This window comes from Symphalangus syndactylus, chromosome 1, assembly GCF_028878055.3.
Source record: "Symphalangus syndactylus isolate Jambi chromosome 1, NHGRI_mSymSyn1-v2.1_pri, whole genome shotgun sequence".
NCBI classification, from domain to species: Eukaryota; Metazoa; Chordata; class Mammalia; order Primates; family Hylobatidae; genus Symphalangus; species Symphalangus syndactylus.
In genome coordinates this window covers 37034147-37054624 of record NC_072423.2, presented here as the reverse complement: position 1 = coordinate 37054624, position 20478 = coordinate 37034147, and the positions used below count along the sequence as shown (strand labels likewise).

Here is a 20478-nt window from a genome sequence, read left to right as displayed (position 1 = left end):
CAAGCAACTAACAGAAGCTTGGCTAGTGCACCTGAGCAGACACCCCTGCCTAAGCCCTCACTCCCACAGGAAGCAACAACAGGGTGCTGCTACCTGGTAGGAACAGAGTGAAGGCAACACCCTGGGCACCTGGAGTATACAGGAGGAACAAGTTCAGACATAATAAGACCAGTAGGCACTGAGGCACTCTTGCCAGAAAGATCCACCTGCTCCCCCACAGAAAGCAAAGTAGAAAACTGAGCCCCAACAGCATCTCTTCTGCAATGATTCCTGCCAAGGATTGCAAACACACACGCACAATCACCTGCTCCCAATTTATTTGGAACTCTCAAAACCCTTATCAATGAAAACTAAAGTAAAGTAGAAAACACTATTGGATTATCTCCAAAGAGTCCTACTGCCTTTGCCCTCACTGGGCATCATTAGCATCCCTTGGCTTCCAGCTCTTCTTTCTCTAAATCTGTCAGTAACTGATCCCATCTCCTGGCTTTTCTAGTGGCTTCCATGATACTACTTTCAAATTTCTCCTTCTAGACCCAATCTCTGGCCAGGAAGCTAGTTCTATTGATATCTCTAAAATATTTAAGACTTTTTTTAACTCAAGGATAATATATATAATATATAATCAGTAAGTTTGTTGGTAACAATGATCCTTATGTAAGTCTATGCTAGAAATGAGAAGTAGGCTATTGCTGATACTTTTGGTAGTAAATCTTTCTTTTTTTTTTTTTTTTGGTAGTAAATCTTTCAAAGGACCTATCTTCAATGCAATGTAGTCAAGAACTCAATCTTAACATGTGCAAAACTAATTCTATCATTCCTCCCTGTTACCCCTTAAAACTCTCCACTACTCCCCTAAAGCTGCAATTATGTAAAAGCTGCCTTGAAATGTTATTTTGCTGTAGTACATATAACATATCTCCCCAGGTAGATTATTCCTGAGAGGCATGAATCAAGCCTTACACTTCTTCCTTATCCCTAATCAATCTCCAGCATACTGCTAAAGAGAAATTACTCAAAAAATACTTGCTGGAAGGACAAAAAACCAAACACCGCATGTTCTCACTCATAGGTGGGAATTGAACAATGAGAACTCATGGACACAGGAAGGGGAACATCACGCTCCGGGGACTGTTGTGGGGTGGGGCGGGGGGGAGGGACAGCATTAGGAGATACACCTAATGCTAAATGACGAGTTAATGGGTGCAGGAAATCAACATGGCACATGGATACATATGTAACAAACCTGCACATTGTGCACATGTACCCTAAAACCCTAAAGTATAATTAAAAAAAAAAAAAAAAAAAAAACCAAAAGAGAATAACTGCAGTAAAATAAACTTTTGCCACATTTCAGTACTAAAAAAAAAAAAAAAAAAAAAATACTTGCTGAAATAGCCAAGGTCCCACAGCTAATAAATATATGAAAAGATCTTCAGCCTAAATTCTGAGCACAATATGCTAATTAAAACAATAATATATCATTTTTACCCATCAAACTAGTAAACGTTAAAAAATACTTGGTAATAGGCCAGGAACTGTGGCTCACACCTTAATACCCGCACTTTGGGAGGCTAAGGTACAAGGATTTCCAGGAGCTGAGTTCAAGACCAGCCTTGACAACAAAGCAAAACTCTGTCTCTACAAAAAATTTAAAAATTAGCCAGGCAAGATGGCTAATGAGCCTGTAGTCCCAGCTACTCAGAAGGCTGAGGCAGGAGGATCACCTGAAATCCAGGATTTTGAAGCTGCAGTGAGCTATTATACAATCATGTCACTGTACTTCAGCCTGGGCAACAGAGGGAGACTCTGTCACCAATAAATAAATAAATAAATAAATAAATAAATACATGATATGCTCAATATTTTATATTTGTGAAATATTTAATACATAAAGTAAATCTCCTCTTTTATGTGTACTGACTATCTCTTGATTTAATGTGCCTTAAATGGAAAGTAAACATTAGTGGATGTGAAAACCCATGGTAACCAAATTCTGTTCTAACACCCTCAAAATGTGTAAATGATGCCCTAATGCCCTTTGTCCCTTCTCAGGCTGATAATCCACAAATTCTACACTATATTCCAGAATCGCTTTCCTCCTAAATATACATATAATATTATATATCATATATAATATAGTATATGCTATATAATACAGCATATTATATATGCTATATAATACATAGGAGGAAAGTGATTATATATTATATATATAATATATATATGGATTGTGTGTACAAACACACACAACACACATATATGACCCACTTGTACCTAAGAGACTTTAAGGAGAAAGCTGAAACAGGAGATCAGAGAAATAATGGGCAATAATCACCAGTCAAAGGACAGAGTAAATGCCACAGGTGCCATGAGTCCACAAGTAACAGAACATTCGCTGAAAGGCAACTAGGTTCCAAGTGCTATATTAAGTAGAGTTGGGTATTCTCCGCCCAGTGAAATGAAAGCAATGGAAAGAAAGATATAAACCCACAAAGATCAGATCAAGGGAAGTGTGGAAGATGGGAAGGTGACAGAGGAATGTACCTGAACCAGCAGACCTGAGGAAGCCCCAAAGGGAGTTCCTGCCAAGAGGGACACTAACAAGAAGGAGGCAATTCATCCCATGGAGCCATGGGAAGGCTAATGAGCGACAGACAGGGCACTGGGGAAGACGGGGCAAGGTGCAGGGCTAAAGTCTGGGGGTCTCTCTCCCCAGGAAGAGACTATTATGCATGCTCCCCAGAGAAATACGACTAGAGAGACCAACGCCAAGGTTGGGGAGAGTAATAAGGTGGAAAACGAAGAAAACAAGAGAATGAAGATAAAAGTCAACTTGCTACAGCTCCACAGTGAGCTTCCCTGCCTCCAAGGCAGGAGACTGAAGGATTCCTCTCAAGAGAAACCGAATAAGAACCTAGGGAAACGATACAGACATTTAGGAACTGCCAGGCCAATTTAAAAAATAGATCATCACTTCACAGCAATGCCCACCACTCAACAAAATCTACTTACAGAGCTTTCAATCAGTTTTTGGGTAATCTCAACTTTAAATAAGAATGGACAGTCAAAAATGATTAGACTTGTGAGTAAAGCCTCCAACATGAAATATAGAAACCAAAACAGCCCGGGCGTGGTGACTGACTCCTAGAATCCCAGCACTTTGGGAAGCCAAGGCAAGAGAATCACTTGAGCCCAGGACTTGGAGATCAACCTGGGCAACACAGAGACATTTTTAACGTCTCTACAAAAAAATAAACAAATTAGCCTCTAGTTCCTGCTACTTGGGAAGCTGAGGTGAGAGGACTGTCTGAGCCTGAGAGGTCAAGGCTGCAGTGAGCTGTGATCGCGCCACCACACTCCAGCCTGGGCAACAGAGCAAGATCCTGTCTCAAAAATTAAAAAAAAGAAACCAAAACAAAGAAAGGAATCATAGAAAACAGATGATTCTAAGAAAAAATTAAAAACTAGAATATCTTTAGATAGATAATAATGAAAACAGTAACAATAATAATACCAAACATTTATTTAGCACCTACTACATCCCCAGTCACCATCTTAAGTGTTTCACACATACTAACTGATTTTACACTCACCACAAACTATGGTGTAGTACTTTTTTTTCTCATTGCCTACATCATAAATTGGCAAATTACAGCCCAAGGGCTAAATCCTATGTGCCGCCTGAAGAATGATTTTTACTTTTTTTTTTTTTTTCCAGACAGGGTCTTGCTCTGTCACCCAGGGAGGAGTGCAGTGGAGTAATCTCAGCTCACTGCAACCTTCGTCTCCTGGGTTGAAGCGATCCTCTCATCTCAGCCTCCCTAGTAGCTGGGACTACAGGCATGCACCACCATGCCTGGCTAATTTTTGTATTTTCAGGTTTCACCATGTTGGGCAGGCTGGTCTCAAACTCCTGACTCAGGTGATCTGCCCACGTTAGCCTCCCAAAGTGCCAGGATTACAGGCATAAGCCACTGCACCCAACCTGATTTTTACATTTTTAAATCGTTGAAAAAAATCAAAAAAATATTTTGTGATGTGTAAATTATATGAAAAGAAAATTTCAGTGTCAGTAAAGTCTTATTAGAACACAGCCATGCTCATTTGTTTACATATGGTCTATAGCTGTTTTCCTGATACAACAGCAGACTTGGGTAGTTGCTACAGAGACCATTTTTGGTGCCCTCATCCCTTTATACTCTCAGTGCACCACAAATCTCAATGACATGGTTATACTCAACAGCATTTCAAGTGTCATGAGTATTGCCATACTATAACTATTTTACCAGTAACTATCATGTCAAAAGAACGGAAGTACTCTGATGTCACACTTGTAAGTCACAGTGGACTGTAGATTGTTTAAATCTAGTTAGATGTCAAAGTACTTTATTATGTAAAAGCATCACAGCTGTGCCAGCAAAATACAATATAGGAAGTATTACTAAACTAAGCACTCATCACAATATCCCGATATGCCCTGCCACACAGCATTCGCTCCCAACTCATGAGAGCAATGAGCAGGAAAATGGGCAAATGTAAAACAAGATATACCTCCTCAGAGCAGAATGTCTTGCCAAAAATTAAAAATGGAAATAGGGCTGCAACCAAAGTAAATTTCCAAATGGCTCATTTGTTAAGCAAGCAAGGAAAGTACTTACCAACGGTGAGTTAATTAAATTGTGTTTGATTACAGCAGCCAAAGAATTGTGTCCAGAGAAAATAAATATCTTTAACATCTTACTCTTTCCATGTAAACAGTGGCTCGAAGTACAGTATGTATGAAACAATTGCAGCTGTGAATATTTTCCAAAAAAAATCAAGAAAATACTAATTCAGCACAATCTGAAGTAGAATCTGTTAAGATGTGTAACAACTGATGGTGGTAAAATTATGTATGAAGCAGAAAATGGCTTAGCTGGACAAATTTACAAGCCTTGTGAAATGTAAGGTGTTTAAAGCCCCACCCACATCCTGCTGATTGGTCCATTTTACAGAGAGCTGACTGGTCTGTTTTGACAGGGTGCTGATTGGTACGTTTACAATCCCTGAGCTAGACATAAAGATTCTCCAAGTCCCCACCAGATTAGCTAGATACAGAGTGCTGATTGGTGCATTTACAAACCTTGAACTAGACACAGAGTGCTGATTGGTGTATCTACAATCCCTTAGCTAGACATAAAGGTTCTCCCAGTCCCCACTAGACTCAGGAGCCCAGCTGGCTTCACCTAGTGGATCCTGCACCGGGGCTCCAGGCAGAGCTGCCTGCCAGTCCTGCGCAGTGCGCCTGCACTCCTCAGCCCTTGGGCTAATCCACCCTGTCAAAACAGACCAATCAGCTCTCTGTAAAGTGGACCAATCAGCAGGATGTGGGTGGGGCCAGATAAGGAAATAAATGCAGGCTGCCTGAGCCAGCAGTGGCAACCCGCTCCGGTCCCCTTCCACACTGTGGAAGCTTTGTTCTTTCACTCTCTGCAATAAATCTTGCTGCTGCTCACTCTTTGGGTCTGCACTGCCTTCATGAGCTGTAGCACTCACTGCGAAGGTCTGCAGCTTCACTCCTGAGCCAGCAAGACCACAAACCCACCAGAAGGAAGAAACTCTGAACACATCTGAACATCAGAAGGAACAAACTCTGGACATGCCGCCTTTAAGAACTGTAACACTCACCACGAGGGTCCGTAGCTTCATTTTTGAAGTCAGTGAGACCAAGAACCCACCAATTCCGGACACAGTAGCACCTTCTAACTGAAATACTGGACAGAGAGTTTCCATTGTTGTAGTATTTTGCTTAATTATTATCCTGATAGCAGGGATAATTACCAACAAAAAGGAAGCATGAAAGTTTTACTATCACCGAGTTTGCTAGAACTTCTTATTGGGTTTGGTAATATGTCACACCCTGGCTATGCAAAGAAGGTTATAAAAGAAAGATTTTCTGTGGAAGTCATGAAGGGATTGATAACTGCAGGAAAGATCTAACCAAGGTTAACACTGAAGTTACTCCAGCCACCCAAATCCAATGCCACTTATCCTAAAAGGAATGTTACTTTTATATTAACATTTCAGCAACATCTGGTGGAGGCAAACCAGTGTTACAACCCATCGGAATAGCGACAGAATCAAACTTCAAATGATGCTGCAGACAGAACCACACACGAACATGCCTTTCTTCCAAGGACCCTTAGACTGACCCCAGGAGGAGCCCTAGCTGCTGATCCCCACATGATGCCCCTTTTCAGCAGGAAGTAGCCAGAAAGAGTCATCACCCCACACCCCCTAACGGCAGTTAGGTTTGCCACTCCAGAGCAGGGAATAATGATATAGGAGTTAACAAGGAATCACTTAGGCAGATAGCAAGGGCATGGGAGTCCTCAGTAAGGCTTTTCTTTTTAATGAAAAGCAGCCCCAAATGATTTTCTAACAAAGAGCAGCCTGCAAGCTGGGAGCTTGCACAGGATAATGCCTGCAGAAACTAAGGACTAGACATTTTCAAAATGGCGGCTCCATCTTCCCTCTCTGCCAGCCACATGTACTGTAAAGGAGCAGAGAGGATGGCGCCAATCAACTGGAAAGCCCATTTGCATAAGATTAGGTTGAGGCAACCAGCCTTCCCCACACACTCTGTAGATGTCATACATGATCGAACCGATCTGTGAGCCCTACGTAAATCAAACACTGCCTTCTCCATATAAAAATCTGCTGCGGGCTGGGCGCGGTGGCTCAGGCCTATAATCCCAGCACTTTGGGAGGCCGAGGCCGGTGGATCACAAGGTCAGGAGATCGAGACCATCCTGGCTAACACGGTGAAACCCCGTCTCTACTAAAAATAGCAAAAAAAAAAAAAAAAATTAGCTGGGTGTTTTGGCCGGCACCTATAGTCCCAGCTACTCGGGAGGCTGAGGCAAGAGAATGGTGTAGACCCGGGAGGCAGAGTTTGCAGTGAGCCGAGATCGCGCCACTGCACTCCAGCTTGGGCAATAGAGCGAGACTCCGTCTCAAAAAAAAAAAAAAAAATCTGCTGCGGTCCATGGCCCTCCCCCTTTTTTGGACGTCTCTCTCTCTTTCTCAAGGAGCTGCTCTCCTCTCTCCTTTCTTCTATTAAACTTTCCACTCCTTAACCCACAAAAAAATAAAAATAATAATAAAGAAAAGGCCAGAAAGTAAGCTGAGGCTTGACGCTTTACACAGAGACTCACTAAAGGGCATGCCTTCTTACTCTGCACATAGTAACCATACAACTGCATACATCCTCCCTAAGACTTCCAGATTGATGAATTCTACACCTATACACTGACAAGCCAAAATATCTATGTCTAGTCAGAACTGCCTTTTGAGTGTCAGGCCCGTTTATCTAATTGCCTAACATCTATCACCATCTGGTGTCCCAAGGGCACCTCAAACTCCACATGCTCGATACTGAACTTAATATATATCCTTCTCCTTGTCCATCTCCAATTCTCATCTTTTTACACCACTCATTCAGATATCCAAGTCGAGAAACCTAAAGGAAGAGAATGAAAAACAACTAACAGTTATAGTGTATATATTGCTAGGTACATAGAGGTATTTTCATTTAATTCTCTAACAAACATATAATATATATTAGTCCCATTTTACAGATGGGAAAACTGAAGTTCAAAAAGGTTGAGTAACATGCCAAAGCAAATAAATGACAGAAATAGGATTCGAACCTAGAGTTTCAAAAAGTATGTAGGTTAGTCTGGGTCCAGAGAAACTAATTATAAAGGAGCAGAGGCCAGGCGCAGTGGCTCCTGTCTGTAATCCCAGCACTTTGGGAAGCCGAGGTGGGTGGATCACCTGAGGTCAGGAGTTCAAGACAGCCTGGGCAAAATGGTGAACCCTCTACTAAAAACAATACAAAAATTAGCCGGGCATGGTGGCGCATGCCTGTAATCCCACCTATTCAGGAGGCTGAGGCAGGAGTATCACTTGAACCTGGGAGGCAGAGGTTGCCGTGAACCGAGATCCCACCATTGCATTCCAGCCTGGGCAACAGAGTCAGACTCTCTCAAAACAAAAAAAATTGCAAAAAATGCGAATTCCCTACCCAATCTCCAGTCCTTCCTTCCTTCCTTTTAGTAACAGAACTCCAATTTTTTGACCAGGCATATTCTTGTTCAACTAAGATATATTTAAGTCTCTAAGAGTGGACAGTCACTTCTTTATCCCTTCCTCCATCCTGCTGTTTGGAACATGCAAATTTTAGCTAGAACTCCAGCAGCCATCTTGGACCCAGAAATCAAGGGCCATACTTTAGGGTTAACAGTGTAAGACACTGCAAGGAGGCTGTGTTCCTGATGACAGCAGAGCTGCCAAACCAGCCTTTAACTGTCCACCTCTGGACTTCTTTTACAAAAGAAACAAACTAGTCATATGTTTAAGCTATTATTTTTCAGGTCTCTGTTATTCATAGCCAAACCTAATCCTAACTGATACAGGTAGGGTTTTCAAAGTATTCTGGGTGGAGGGTTGCATGACATATTTTGAAGGAAGAATTGTCAAGATTCAGTGACTGACTCAACCTAACAAAGAAATCTATCATCGATCATATGATGGACAAAAGGTTTTAAACATATTTCACTTCTATTTCTCTCCTGCCCTCCATTCATTAAAAAGCCTACCAAAGTGACAATTCTTCAAACTTTCTGTAGAAAAATCAGCCATATTAATAAAAAAAAAAAATGGAACAATCAGGATGGCAGGATCTAATGGAAAAATCAGGAGATAATTATGCCACATTTTTCAGAGTCAAACATAAAAGTGTTTGCACTGTTTATCCTCCTTGTATCAAATGGATTACCACTTTTTTAAAGTACAGTAAATCTTTCTAGATATTAAAAACTTACTATCAATTTTTATGTGTGATAATGGTATTGTGGGCCTATTAAAAAGAGAGAGCAGGCTAGGTGCAGTGGCTCACCCCTATAATCCCAGCACTTTGGGAGGCTGAGGTGGGCAAAATGCCTGAACTCAGGAGTTCGTGACTAGCCTGGGCAACATGATGAGACCCCGTCTCTACTAAAAATACAAAAAATTAGCCAGGCATGGTAGCACGTGCCTGTAATCCCAGCTACTCAGGAGGCTGAGGGAGGAGAATTGCTTGAACCCAGGAGGCGGAGGTTGCCATGAGCCGGGATCATGCCACTGTACTCCAGCCTGAACAACACAGCGAGACTCTGCCTCCCACCACCACCACCAACAAAAAAAAAGCCATTCAATCTTCTACAGATATATATTGAAATATTTACAGATGAAATTGAATGCCTATGATTTGCTTTAAAATAATAGTGAGTGGGGATAGGGATGGATAGGGACATAGATGAAACTAAAGTGGCATGAGTTAATTGTTGAAGCTGGGTAATGGGTACATGGGAGTACCCTTTATTATTTCACTGTGTGAACTTTTCTATGGTTAAAAGGTGCAAAAACATAAAAACTCCTTGACCTACATGTCGTAACAATACAGACTTCTTAATAGCTGAATCTCCTTCCTATTAACATTGCCCCAACTCAGTTCTCTGCCATTTAATCCACTTGCGACTGATAGTTTCATCAATTATTCCAACTCATTTTGCCCTGTGTACTCAGTTTATGAGCTTAAGCCAGACACCTAACCTCTAAAAGACTAGTTCTTCATTTACAGAATGGGAATATTCATACTAGTCCGGTCTATCTCTGAGTTGCTGAGAGGATTATCTAAAATAAAACTTCAAAGCAGGATAATCACTCCAGAAATCCATATATTCATAAATTTCATCCTCTGCAACAACCATTCACCCATTCCTATAGATTCTCTTCCCTTCCACCTCGTTCTTCTCTTGAGCCCTCAACTCATCAGCCTAAGCACCTGAGTTCCTCTGGTGGACGCTACATTCCTCTCCACCGTCTCCACCCTCCAGGTTTTCATCCTTCAGCACATCACCCTTGCTCTACACACCCCTCTCTCCAACTTCCCCTCTCCTCTTTCAAGGATCTCACTCCATCTGTGCCCCCTAATCAGTCTATCCTGGGTATCCGCTTTGCTGGCCGATTACAACCATCCCATCACTTCTCTACCCCTGTTCAGTAGAGGACAGCTTTATCCAATCAGCTTTACCACAACAATACCCTCAAACCCCACTACTGCCCCCAGTTCACAAACACCCACACTTTCACTTTTCAGTCAAAACACAATTGCTCAGGCAAATTCACGGAGACTGAAAGTAGATCAATAGTGTAGGGGAGAGAAGGAGGAGTGACTGCTAATTGGTACGAGCTTCTCTGGGGGGGGTGATTAAAAATGCTCTAGAATTAAGGGTGGTGATGGCTACTCAACCCTGTGAATATACTAAAAACCACTGTGTTGTACTTTTAAAGGGTTAATTTTCTGATATGTTAATTATATCTCAATAAACTATGAATGTAAAAAGAAGAAGGAAAAACCCAACAGCTATTGCTCACCCTGCCCATCACACGCCCATTTGTCAGACCAACACCGCCCCATCTCCGGAAGCACAGACTTGGCCTTCGGTATCCCCCAACTCCCAACAGCGGACTCGGACAGAGGTCGGTCCGCTGTCAGCACAGCCCCTCCGGGTGGCCCAGGCGCCCGCGGGCGGGGAAGGGAGGGTCCCTTCGCCGCCGCCCCGGGGCGCTGGCCGGGGAGGGTGGCCCCTGACCCCCTCTGACAGGAGGCCGGGGACAGCCGGGCTTTCCGGCCCGGCCGCGCTGAGGGGGGCGGCGCCACAGCCCACCTGTCTCAGCCGGCTGGGGATCCGCTCCAGCTCTACGGACCCGCGGACGGACGGGCGGGTGGCAGAGGGGTCAGGAGAAGTCGCGGTCGCCGCCGCAGCCCCAGGTGGCGCACACCGGCTCAGGCCTCCATGTTTCCACGTCTCTGCGGGTACGGATCCGGCTCCGGCTCGGCCTGCAGCTCGGCCCCGGTTCAGCTCCAGCCCGGGCCGAGTGGGTGCGGAGGCCGGGAGGCGGCGAGGTAAGAGGGAAAGAGGGAAGCAACCGCGAACGCGTCTAGGGACCGAACCCCCAGGCGCGCGCGCCAGCCAGGCGCTCACGTGGCACGCGGCGCGCGCGCGGGCTTCTGGAAACTGTAGTCCTTTGTGTGTTATTCGTGCCTCCGCCCTCCTATTACCTCCTGGGCTACCGCAAAGCCACGTGGCGAAATCGAGAAGTGCAAAAACGGCTGGGCGCGGTGGCTCACGCCTGTAATCCCACCACTTTGGGAGGCCGAGGTGGACGGATCACGAGGTCAGGAGATCGAGACCATCCTGGCCAGCATGGTGAAACCGCGTCTCTACTAAAAATACAAAAATTAGGTGGCTGAGGCAGGAGGATCGTTTCAACCCAAGAGGCGGAGATTGCAGGGAGTCGAGATCGCGCCACTGCACTCCAGCCTTGCGACAGAGCTCGACTCTTCTCAAAAAAAAAGAGAGAGAGAGAGAAGCGCAAAAACCTCACCTGCCAGGTGCTAGAGTCAACCTCACCGGCCAGGTGTTAGAGTCCTTGCTCATGCTACACCGCTTGTTCTGGCGGCTTAACCTTATTAAGGCCCCTGTTAATTGCAGCTGAATAACCATCCCAAAGTCAAGCAATTTTGTGTGGGATTCTGGAGAATTGAGAAATAGGAAAATAATTTTTGATGGAGGCAGCTGGCAGGGCTAGCCCTGCCTGCAATGTTGTCGGAAAGGACAGGTCCCACGGGAAAGAGTAGCAATATGAGGTAGTGCCAAAACTATGGAATTTGAAGTCAAATGAGTTGAGGTTTCCACACTGACGTCTTTGAGCAATTACTTCACCTCTCTCAGCCAGTTTCCTCACCTAAAATATATACATGATGATGATTCTGCCATTACAGGAAATGTTGACATTACTGTAGTAATAACAATTCACATTATGGATTGTTTTCTATTTGCCATGCACTATTATTTCGCAAAATGACCCTATGAAACAGATAGCACTGTTATTCCCATTATATAGTCAATATGTGCCAGTGTACTCTGTAAAGTACTATACAAATATTAGATATTCTTTTCTAGCATAGACTGCCAGTAAATTCACTGAGCTTGCAGAATTATGACAGAAAAACATATTAAAACCCAAAGTAGACTGGGCGCTGTGGCTCACGCCTGTAATCCCAATACTTTGGGAGGCTGAGGTGGGAGGATCACTTGAGCCCAGGAGTTCAGAAGGACCAGCCTGAGCAGCATAGCGATACACTGTCTCTACAAAAAATACAAAAATTAGAGCTGGGAGTGGCGGGCACACCCTCAGCCCCGGCTACTCAGGAGGCTGACGTGGGAAAATCGCTTGAGCCCGGGAGGTTGAGACTTCAGTGAGCCATAATTTCACCATTGCACTCCATCCTGGGCAACAGAATGAGACACTGTCTAAAAAAAAAAAAAAAAAAAAAAAAAAAAAGAACCCAAACTACCTAACTAAAAAGCCATGGACACTACTATGCAGCCATTGTAAAGAATGCTATGGATGCATATTTATTTGAAAGCATTTTCATGATACATTGAGTGGAAACATATATAGTATCAAATTTTCATAAGTGAATTATATTAGGTTGGTGCAAAACTAATTGTGGTTTTGCCACTTAAAAGTAATATATTTATATTAATATATTAAGTGATATATTAATATAACAAGTAATATAATGTTTACTATAATATTTATAATACCTATGTATATGTGCTGGTGGAAAAAAGACAAATAATATTAACAGTATTGCAACTTTGGATAATGAGATCGTGTATGGTTAAAATTAGCTTTTCCCTATGTTTTCTAATTTTTTTGCAAGGAATATGAAGTACATGTACAATTTTATTTTAAAATTAGAGCAAAAAGAGACTCAAGGCTGGGCGTGGTGACTCATGCCTGTGATCCCAACACTTTGGGAGGCCGAAGCAGGCAGATCACCTGAGGTCAGGAGTTTGAGACCAGCCTGCCCATCATGGCGAAACCCCGTCTCTACCAAAAATACAAAAATTAGCCAGGTGTGGTGGCATGCGCCTGTAGCCCCAACTACTCGGGAGGCTGATGCAGGAGAATCACTTGAACCCAGACGGTGGAGGTTGCCATGAGCCGAGATCATGCCCCTGCACTCCAGCCTGGGTGACAGAGCCAGATTCTGTCTCAAAAAAATTAAAAAATAAAAAAGAGACTCAGCCATGAAAACCAAACTCAAAATATTTTTTAATATTGCCTGGCACACAGTCTACTTTCCCCAGACTGACTCAGCAACAGTTATGAGCATCTCCTCAGAACTGGCTTTATAGACCAAGAAGCAAAATATTTTATTTTAAGGGGATCCTATTAGTGAAATTTTACAACTTCTCCCTTTGGTCATTTTTGGATGACTTGAAATAAACAGTCTTGCCTGTGTTCCTAGGCAAATGTTATAATGTTGCTAGGCAAATGTCATAAATCAGAAGATAAGATCAGGAATATTTTTTACTACATAGGAAGCATGAGTTAGAGTAGCAGTCCTTATGCAACTTTTTTGTACATGTAATGTGCAAATTATTATCCTTGGACACCAACTTTCAAAACTGCCTGCAGAAGTATGATGGCCAGGCGTGGTGGCTCACGCCTGTAATCCCAGCACTTTGGGAGGCCGAGGTGGGCGGATCACCTGAGTTCCGGAGTTCAAGATCAGCCTGGCCAACATGGTGAAACCCCGTCTCTACTAAAAATACAATATATATATATATATTTATATTAGCCAGGCATGGTGGTGCAGGCCTGCAGTCCCAGCTACTCAGGAGGCTGAGGCAGGAGAATCACTTGAACCTGGGAGGCAGAGGTTGCAGTGAGCCAAGACTGCCCCACTGCACTCCAGCCTGGGCGACAGAGTGAGACTCCATCTCAGAAGAAAAAGAAGAAGAAGTATTATGATAACTTTGACTGACTTGACAACTTCAGTGTCTAGTTGGTACAGGAACAGCAATAGAAAAGCTATGAAATCCTTCCACTAAATCCAATAGGATATCCTGGACTGCCTCCTGTAATTGAAAAAGGCAATAGTGGAATGCCTGATGAAACCTAAATGAAGTTTAGAGTTTAGTTAACAGTATTGTACCAATGCTGATTACCTAGTTTTGACAAAATGATGCTATGGTTATATAAAATGTTAACATTAAGGAAAGCTGGGTGATGGATAAACAGTAACTCTCTACACCTTGCAACTGTTCTTATTACTAAATATTACATTATTCCACATGGTGGACAGAATACTTTTTTTTTTTTTTTTGAGACTGAGTTTCACTCTTGTTGCCAAGGCTGGAGTGCAATGGCACAATCTCAGCTCACTGCAATCTCCGCCTTCCAGGTTCAAGCAATTCTCCTGCCTCAGCCTCCTGAGTAGCTGGGACTAAAGGTGCAGGGCACCACGCTGATTAAAAATTAGCCCAGTTGGGCCGGGCGCAGTGGCTCACGCTTGTAATCCCAGCACTTTGGGAGGCCGAAGCGGGCGGATCACGAGGTCAGGAGGTCGAGACCACGGTGAAACCCCGTCTCTACTAAAAATACAAAAAAATTAGCCGGGCGTGGTGGCGGGCGCCTGTAGCCCCAGCTACTCGGAGAGGCTGAGGCAGGAGAATGGCGTGAACCCGAGAGGCGGAGCCTGCAGTGAGCAGAGATTGCGCCACTGCACTCCAGCCTGGGTGACAGAGCGAGACTCTGTCTCAAAAAAAAAAAAAAAAATACAAAAATTAGCCGGGCTAATTTTTTTTTTGAGACGGAGTCCCCCTCTGTCGCCCAGGCTGGAGTGCAGTGGCGCGATCTCGGCTCACTGCAGGCTCCGCCTCCCGGGTTCACGCCATTCTCCTGCCTCAGCCTCTCCGAGTAGCTGGGGCTACAGGCGCCCGCCACCACGCCCGGCTAATTTTTTGTATTTTTAGTAGAGACGGGGTTTCACCGTGGTCTCGATCTCCTGACCTCGTGATCCGCCCGCTTCGGCCTCCCAAAGTGCTGGGATTACAAGCGTGAGCCACCGCGCCCGGCCTAGTTTTGTATTTTTAACAGAGACGGGTTTTTCCGTGTTGGTCAGGCTGGTCTTGAACTCCCGACCTCAGGTGATCCGCCCGCCTCAGCCTCCCAAAGTGCTAGGATTACAGGTGTGAGCCACCGTGCCTGGCGATAGTTTATTCTTAATTTTTTGTAGAGACACTTTCTTTTTTTTTTTTTTTTTTGTGAGAAGGAGTCTTACTCTGTCACCAGGCTGGAATGCAGTGGCGTGATCTCGGCTCACTGCAACCTCCACCTCCGCGGTTCAAGCAATTCTTCTGCCTCAGCCTCCCGAGTAGCTGGGACCACAGGCACATGCCACCACACCTGGCTATTTTTTTTTTTTTTTTTTTGTATTTTATTAGAGACGGGGTTTCACCATGTTGCCCAGGCTGGTCTTGAACTCCTGAGCTCAGGCAATCTGCCCGCCTCGGCCTCCCAAAGTGCTGAGATTACAGGCATGAGCCACTGTGCCCGGTGCCTTTTCCTCTTCTTATAAAAGCTTCCAGTTCCACACCTATGATAACCCGTTAAATCTATTAACCCCCTAATCCATTAATCCATGAGTGAATTAATCTATTCATGAGGGCAGGGCCCTCATGACCCAATTACCTCTTGAAGGCCCTACCTCTCACTACTGCCACATTGGGGATTAAGTTTCAACATGAGTTTTGGAGCAGACATTCAAACTAAAAAACCCATAGTCTTTGCTTCTTTATTAAGGAGCTGTTGCTATGTCAATAAATTTAGCTTTGAGGTTAGAACAAGCAAGTAGCTCCCTATGGAGGAAAGCATAAGAAAACTTCCCTCCATTTCCTCTTTGATTATGACTGAACTAGGCTTAAGATCAGTCCCTGGGCTGGGCGCAGTGGTTCATGCCTGTAGTCCCAGCTACTTGGGAGGCTGAGACAGGAGGATCACTTCAGCCCAGGAGTTTGAGCCTGCAGTGAGCTATGATCGCGCCACTGCACTCCAGCCTGGGCAACAGAGTGAGACTCTCTAAAAAATAACAAATGAAAAGATTAGCAGTTGGAGTTTCTTTTTAATCCAGTCCTTCTGTCAACATGCCAGTTCTGAATGGTCACTTTAAGGCAGTGCTGAGTCACCTATGTTTCCTAAGAAGGCAGCCTAGTAATGAAAAAAAAGGTGATGAAACTCAAGAGTTTTAGCCTTAAGTAATTACCTGAGAAAATGAGTCTAACTCTAAAATGAGACAGGAAATGCAGTTAAAATTCATAAAGCAAAAATAAGTTGTTGAAAAGTAGGTAAATTAAAAAGTCATGATACAAGGTTAGCAAAATTAACTTTATTATTTTTTTTTTTTGAGACAGGGTCTTGCTCTGTTGCCCTGGCTGGAGTACAGTAGTGTCATCTTGGCTCACTGCAACTTCCACCTCCTGGGCTTAAGCGATCCTCTCACCTCAGCCTCCAGAAACTTTAAAACAAGTTCACAAATACTGATTAATCTGAGCTCACCCTCTCCATTTCTGCCTAATTATTCCCAATAAGGTATTATTAACAATTAAGATATTAGTAGCCATGGCAGCCGGGCCCAGTGGCTTACGCCTGTGATCCCAGCACTTTGGGAGGCCAAGGCATGCAGATCACTGGAGGTTGGGAGTTTGAGACCAGCCTGATCAACGTGGTGAAATCCCATCTCTACTAAAAGTACAAAATTAGCCGGGTGTGGTAGCGCACACCCGTAATCCCTGCTACTTGGGAGACTGAGGCAGGAGAATCGCTTGAACCTAGGAGGAGGAGGTTGTGGTGAGCCGAGATTGCACCATTGTACTCCAGCCTGGGCAACAAGAGCAAAACTCCATCTTAAAATATATATATATTAGTAGCTGTGATGGCTCCTTAGACAGCATAAAAGTATGACCTTGAAATCTTAGACTTGTCATTTACATATTTAAATTCCATTATTCTTTCTTTTTTTAAGACAGGGTCTTGCTCTGTTGTCCAAGCTAGAGTGCAGTGGCTTGATCACAGCTCACTGTAGCCTTTGACCTCCTGGGTTCAAGCAATCCTCCCACCTCAGCCTCCAGAGTAGCTGGGACCACAGGTGCACACAACCATGCCTAGCTAAATTTTTTTATTTTTGGTGGAGGCAAGTTCTCCCTATGTTGCGCAGGCTGGGATCCTGTTTTTCTTTCTCTTTTCTTTTTTTTTTTTTTTTTTGAGACAGTCTTGCTCTATCGCCTAGGCTGGAGTGCAGTGGTGCGATCTCAGCTCATTGCAACCTCTGCCTCCTGGTTTCAAATGATTCTCATGCCTCAGCCTCTGGAGTAGCTGGGATTACAGGTGTGCACCACTATGACTGACTAATTTTTGTATTTTTAGTAGAGACAGGGTTTCACCATGTTGGCCAGGCTGGTCTTGAACTCCTGGCCTCAAGTGATCTGCCCACCTCGGCCTCCCAAAGTGCTGGGATTACAGGCTTGAGTCACCGTGTCCGGCAGATCCTGTTTTCTTGACTGTATTTCAGGTTTATGCAGACCAGGTAGGTTCGTGTGTGTGAAACGCCCCTGAATAGTGCAGGCACGATGTGTTTAACAAATGGTAGCTCTTACTAAAAAGGCAGCCCTGACCTTTACACAGACAGATGTTGATATTTTAGGGCAAAGAAACATTTGTGTGGTATCAAACAGTGGCTACCAACTCCAACCCATGGATAACTGATAAAAGCTTTTAACAATCAGCCTTCAAAATAAGAAAAATAGTGAATTTTTCATAAAATTAACACTTTTCATATGCTTATTCAAACTAATGGCTTTTTTATTCACTATTTCCCATGTTCTTTTTCACTCTTCTGATGTCAAACTGTCTTTTCTTTTACAAAATACTGGTAATAAATTGTAGCTTTTTGATATACTCCTGCTTGGAAAAATCAAAATTGGCAATTGCATACTAGCCACCCCAATCCTGCTTTTAAAATGTTGCTAGTATGAAAATGACGACTGGGAACCAGCGTTCTAGAGAGCAAGACTTGTTAGAAATGAGAAAGGCCTTAGGAGACCCGTAGCTCTCTGGAAAATGGGCTTAAATAAATTGGAATCATCCTGGGGACACTTTCCAAAATTATCCATACTCAACCTCCTAAAAGTATTGAATTAGAAAACTGCTGTGCTACAGAAAAAATGCGGGATAAACCAAGAAGGAAGAGGACAGGAAATCCAGAAACAAGACATCCAACACAGGAGGGTGGCAGCAGAAAGTGCCGAGGACTGCGGTGTGCACCAGGTCTAGGCAACAACTAGGCAAGGTGTATGGGGAGAAGGTAAACTGGTCACTCCAGGAAGATACCACCTGTATATAAAAAGGGAGGCAATCACAGTGCATTAACCTGTGCAGTGAGCAATAGTACATGCTCATTCTCCCAGGCAGTGTCCCAGCAAGCCAGATAGCACTCTTGAGAGGAAGCAGTAGCCCAGAGCCAGTAACAGAAATACCACCACCCCTGGGCCCAAAAGGGCAGGGTGAAGGACAGGTTAGGAAAAATGAAAGGAGTCAGGTGGAGTTGGCTGCCTGGAGTGTTCCTTGAGGCACAGTGACTTCTGGCTGAGGAACAGTTGGCCTGAAGTGACCTTGCAGAGAGACGGTCAAGGGAATAAACACTGCCTTCATTCTCCTCCCTCCCGCCATCTCCTGCTATGGATCGCTATTGGCCAAGCCCAGCAGAACCCAGAGGCACGGGAAGCCTGTTGATGTCTATACAGCTTCCTTGGGCTGAAAAGCCGGATGAGGGGAGCAGAGACTTGGGAGGTGTAAATGAAAGACACCTGGCACACTCATGCTATGAACACTGATGACGTAAGCAAAATTTAAAAAGCACATTGGGAGGATGTGTGGGAGGAGCAGAGGCAGTGTAAGATAGCTGCATCTCAACCACCATAGGAAACACTATCTGAAGTTGATGGCTCAAAATATAACAGTATAGCCAGGCAGTGGCTCATGCCTGTAATCCCAGCACTTTGGGAGGCTGAGGCAAGAGGATCACTTTGAGGCCAGGAGTTTGAGACTAGCTTGGGCAACAGAGCAAGACCCCGTCTCTACAAAAAATTAGCCAGGCATGGTGGCACACACCTGTAGTCCTAGCAATTCAGGAGGCTGAGGTGGGAGGATCACTTGAGCCCAAGAATTGGAGGCTGTAGTGAGCTATGATCATGCTGCTGCACTCCAGCACCTGGGTGACAGTGAGACCCTGTCTCAAAAAATAAAATGTTCATATGTATTATTTATAAATATGGAGATAAATTTTAAAAGCCCACAGCTCAATAGGTAAAACCTTTGAGGAGCAAAGAAGTAGGGACAATTAGAAACGTTGCAATTATTACTTAAGTTTTAAAAGATGATGTGTGGGCCAGGTGCAGTAGCTCATGCCTGTAATCCCAGCACTTTGGGAGGCCAAAGTGGAGGATCGCTTGAGCCCAGGAGATCGAGATCAGCCCACGCAACATGATGAAATCCTGTCTCTATAAAAAAAATACAAAAAACATTAGCTGGGCATGGTGGTGTGCACCTGTAGTCCCAGCTACTTGAGAGGTTAAGATGAGAGGATCACTTCAGGACTGGAGGTCGAGGCTGCAGAGAGCCGTGATCATGCTGCTGCACTCCAGCTTGAGTGACAGAGTGAGACCCTGTCTCAAAAACATAAATAAATAAAAATGATGTGCATATTTAGGAACAAATTAGTTTTCAAAAAGTTGCTAGAAGGTTACACACAAAATCAACTGGGGTGGACTCTGGACGCACTGCCTATGAATTAGCCTTGCTCCACAAGGAGCAGCACTGTTCAGGAAAAGACTGCTGTCTAACAAAAACAAACCATACAACAACAAAAAAACAGTTGGTTACCTCTGTGGAACTGGAATAAGGGAATGAAGGTTGAGAAAAAGCATTCGCTTTTCATTTAGGATGCTCTTGCATTGTTTTACTATAAATATCTGTTATTTTCATAATAGTACTTATACCTTAAAAAAGTTTCTTTGCTAATGAGAATTTATATTATCCCTCAGGTGCCTTTGGACAAAGCTGAGACCTGCTGATTTATATGATTTATATCAAATAAAGTCCAACGTAAATCAGTGACTTGACCAGCCACAGAACTTAATAGGGCCTGAGTTAGGACCCAGACTTCATTAGGGACCCAAGGGCAGGCGTTCCTTTTAATCTTTCCCAGCTTTAGAGGGAATACAAAAAATATATAAGGATGCATCTCATCATCTTTGAATATTTACAGGTCCCTACACTGAATTTTCAAAGCCCAAGATAAAAATCACACAGCGGCCCAGGTCCAGACCCAGACCCAGCCAGCCATGAGTGAGCCCAGAACAGCAAAGAACTGCCCAGTCGAGTCACTGCTGCTGAAAACCACTAAATTTTGGAGTGTCCTGTTATGCAACAATGGTAACTGTTGTACCACCACTACACAGATGCCATCACAAC

General features: G+C 44.0%; 1 protein-coding gene across 22 annotated transcripts in view; it reads right to left on the bottom strand.

Moving 5' to 3' along the window:
* DYM (dymeclin) overlaps positions 1-11249 on the bottom strand; it is a 400594-nt gene extending 389345 nt beyond the window's left edge. For 11 of the 22 annotated variants that reach the window (XM_055232612.2, XM_055232619.2, XM_055232653.2 and 8 more), the window contains exon 1: positions 10758-11100. The gene's annotated coding sequence lies outside the window, so the exon portion shown is untranslated. Of the gene's footprint in view, positions 1-10757 lie in introns of all 22 variants that reach the window. The other 11 variants (XM_055299766.2, XM_055299749.2, XM_055299776.2 and 8 more) reach the window with 5 other exon arrangements.
* Between the last annotated feature and the right edge of the window lie 9229 nt (positions 11250-20478).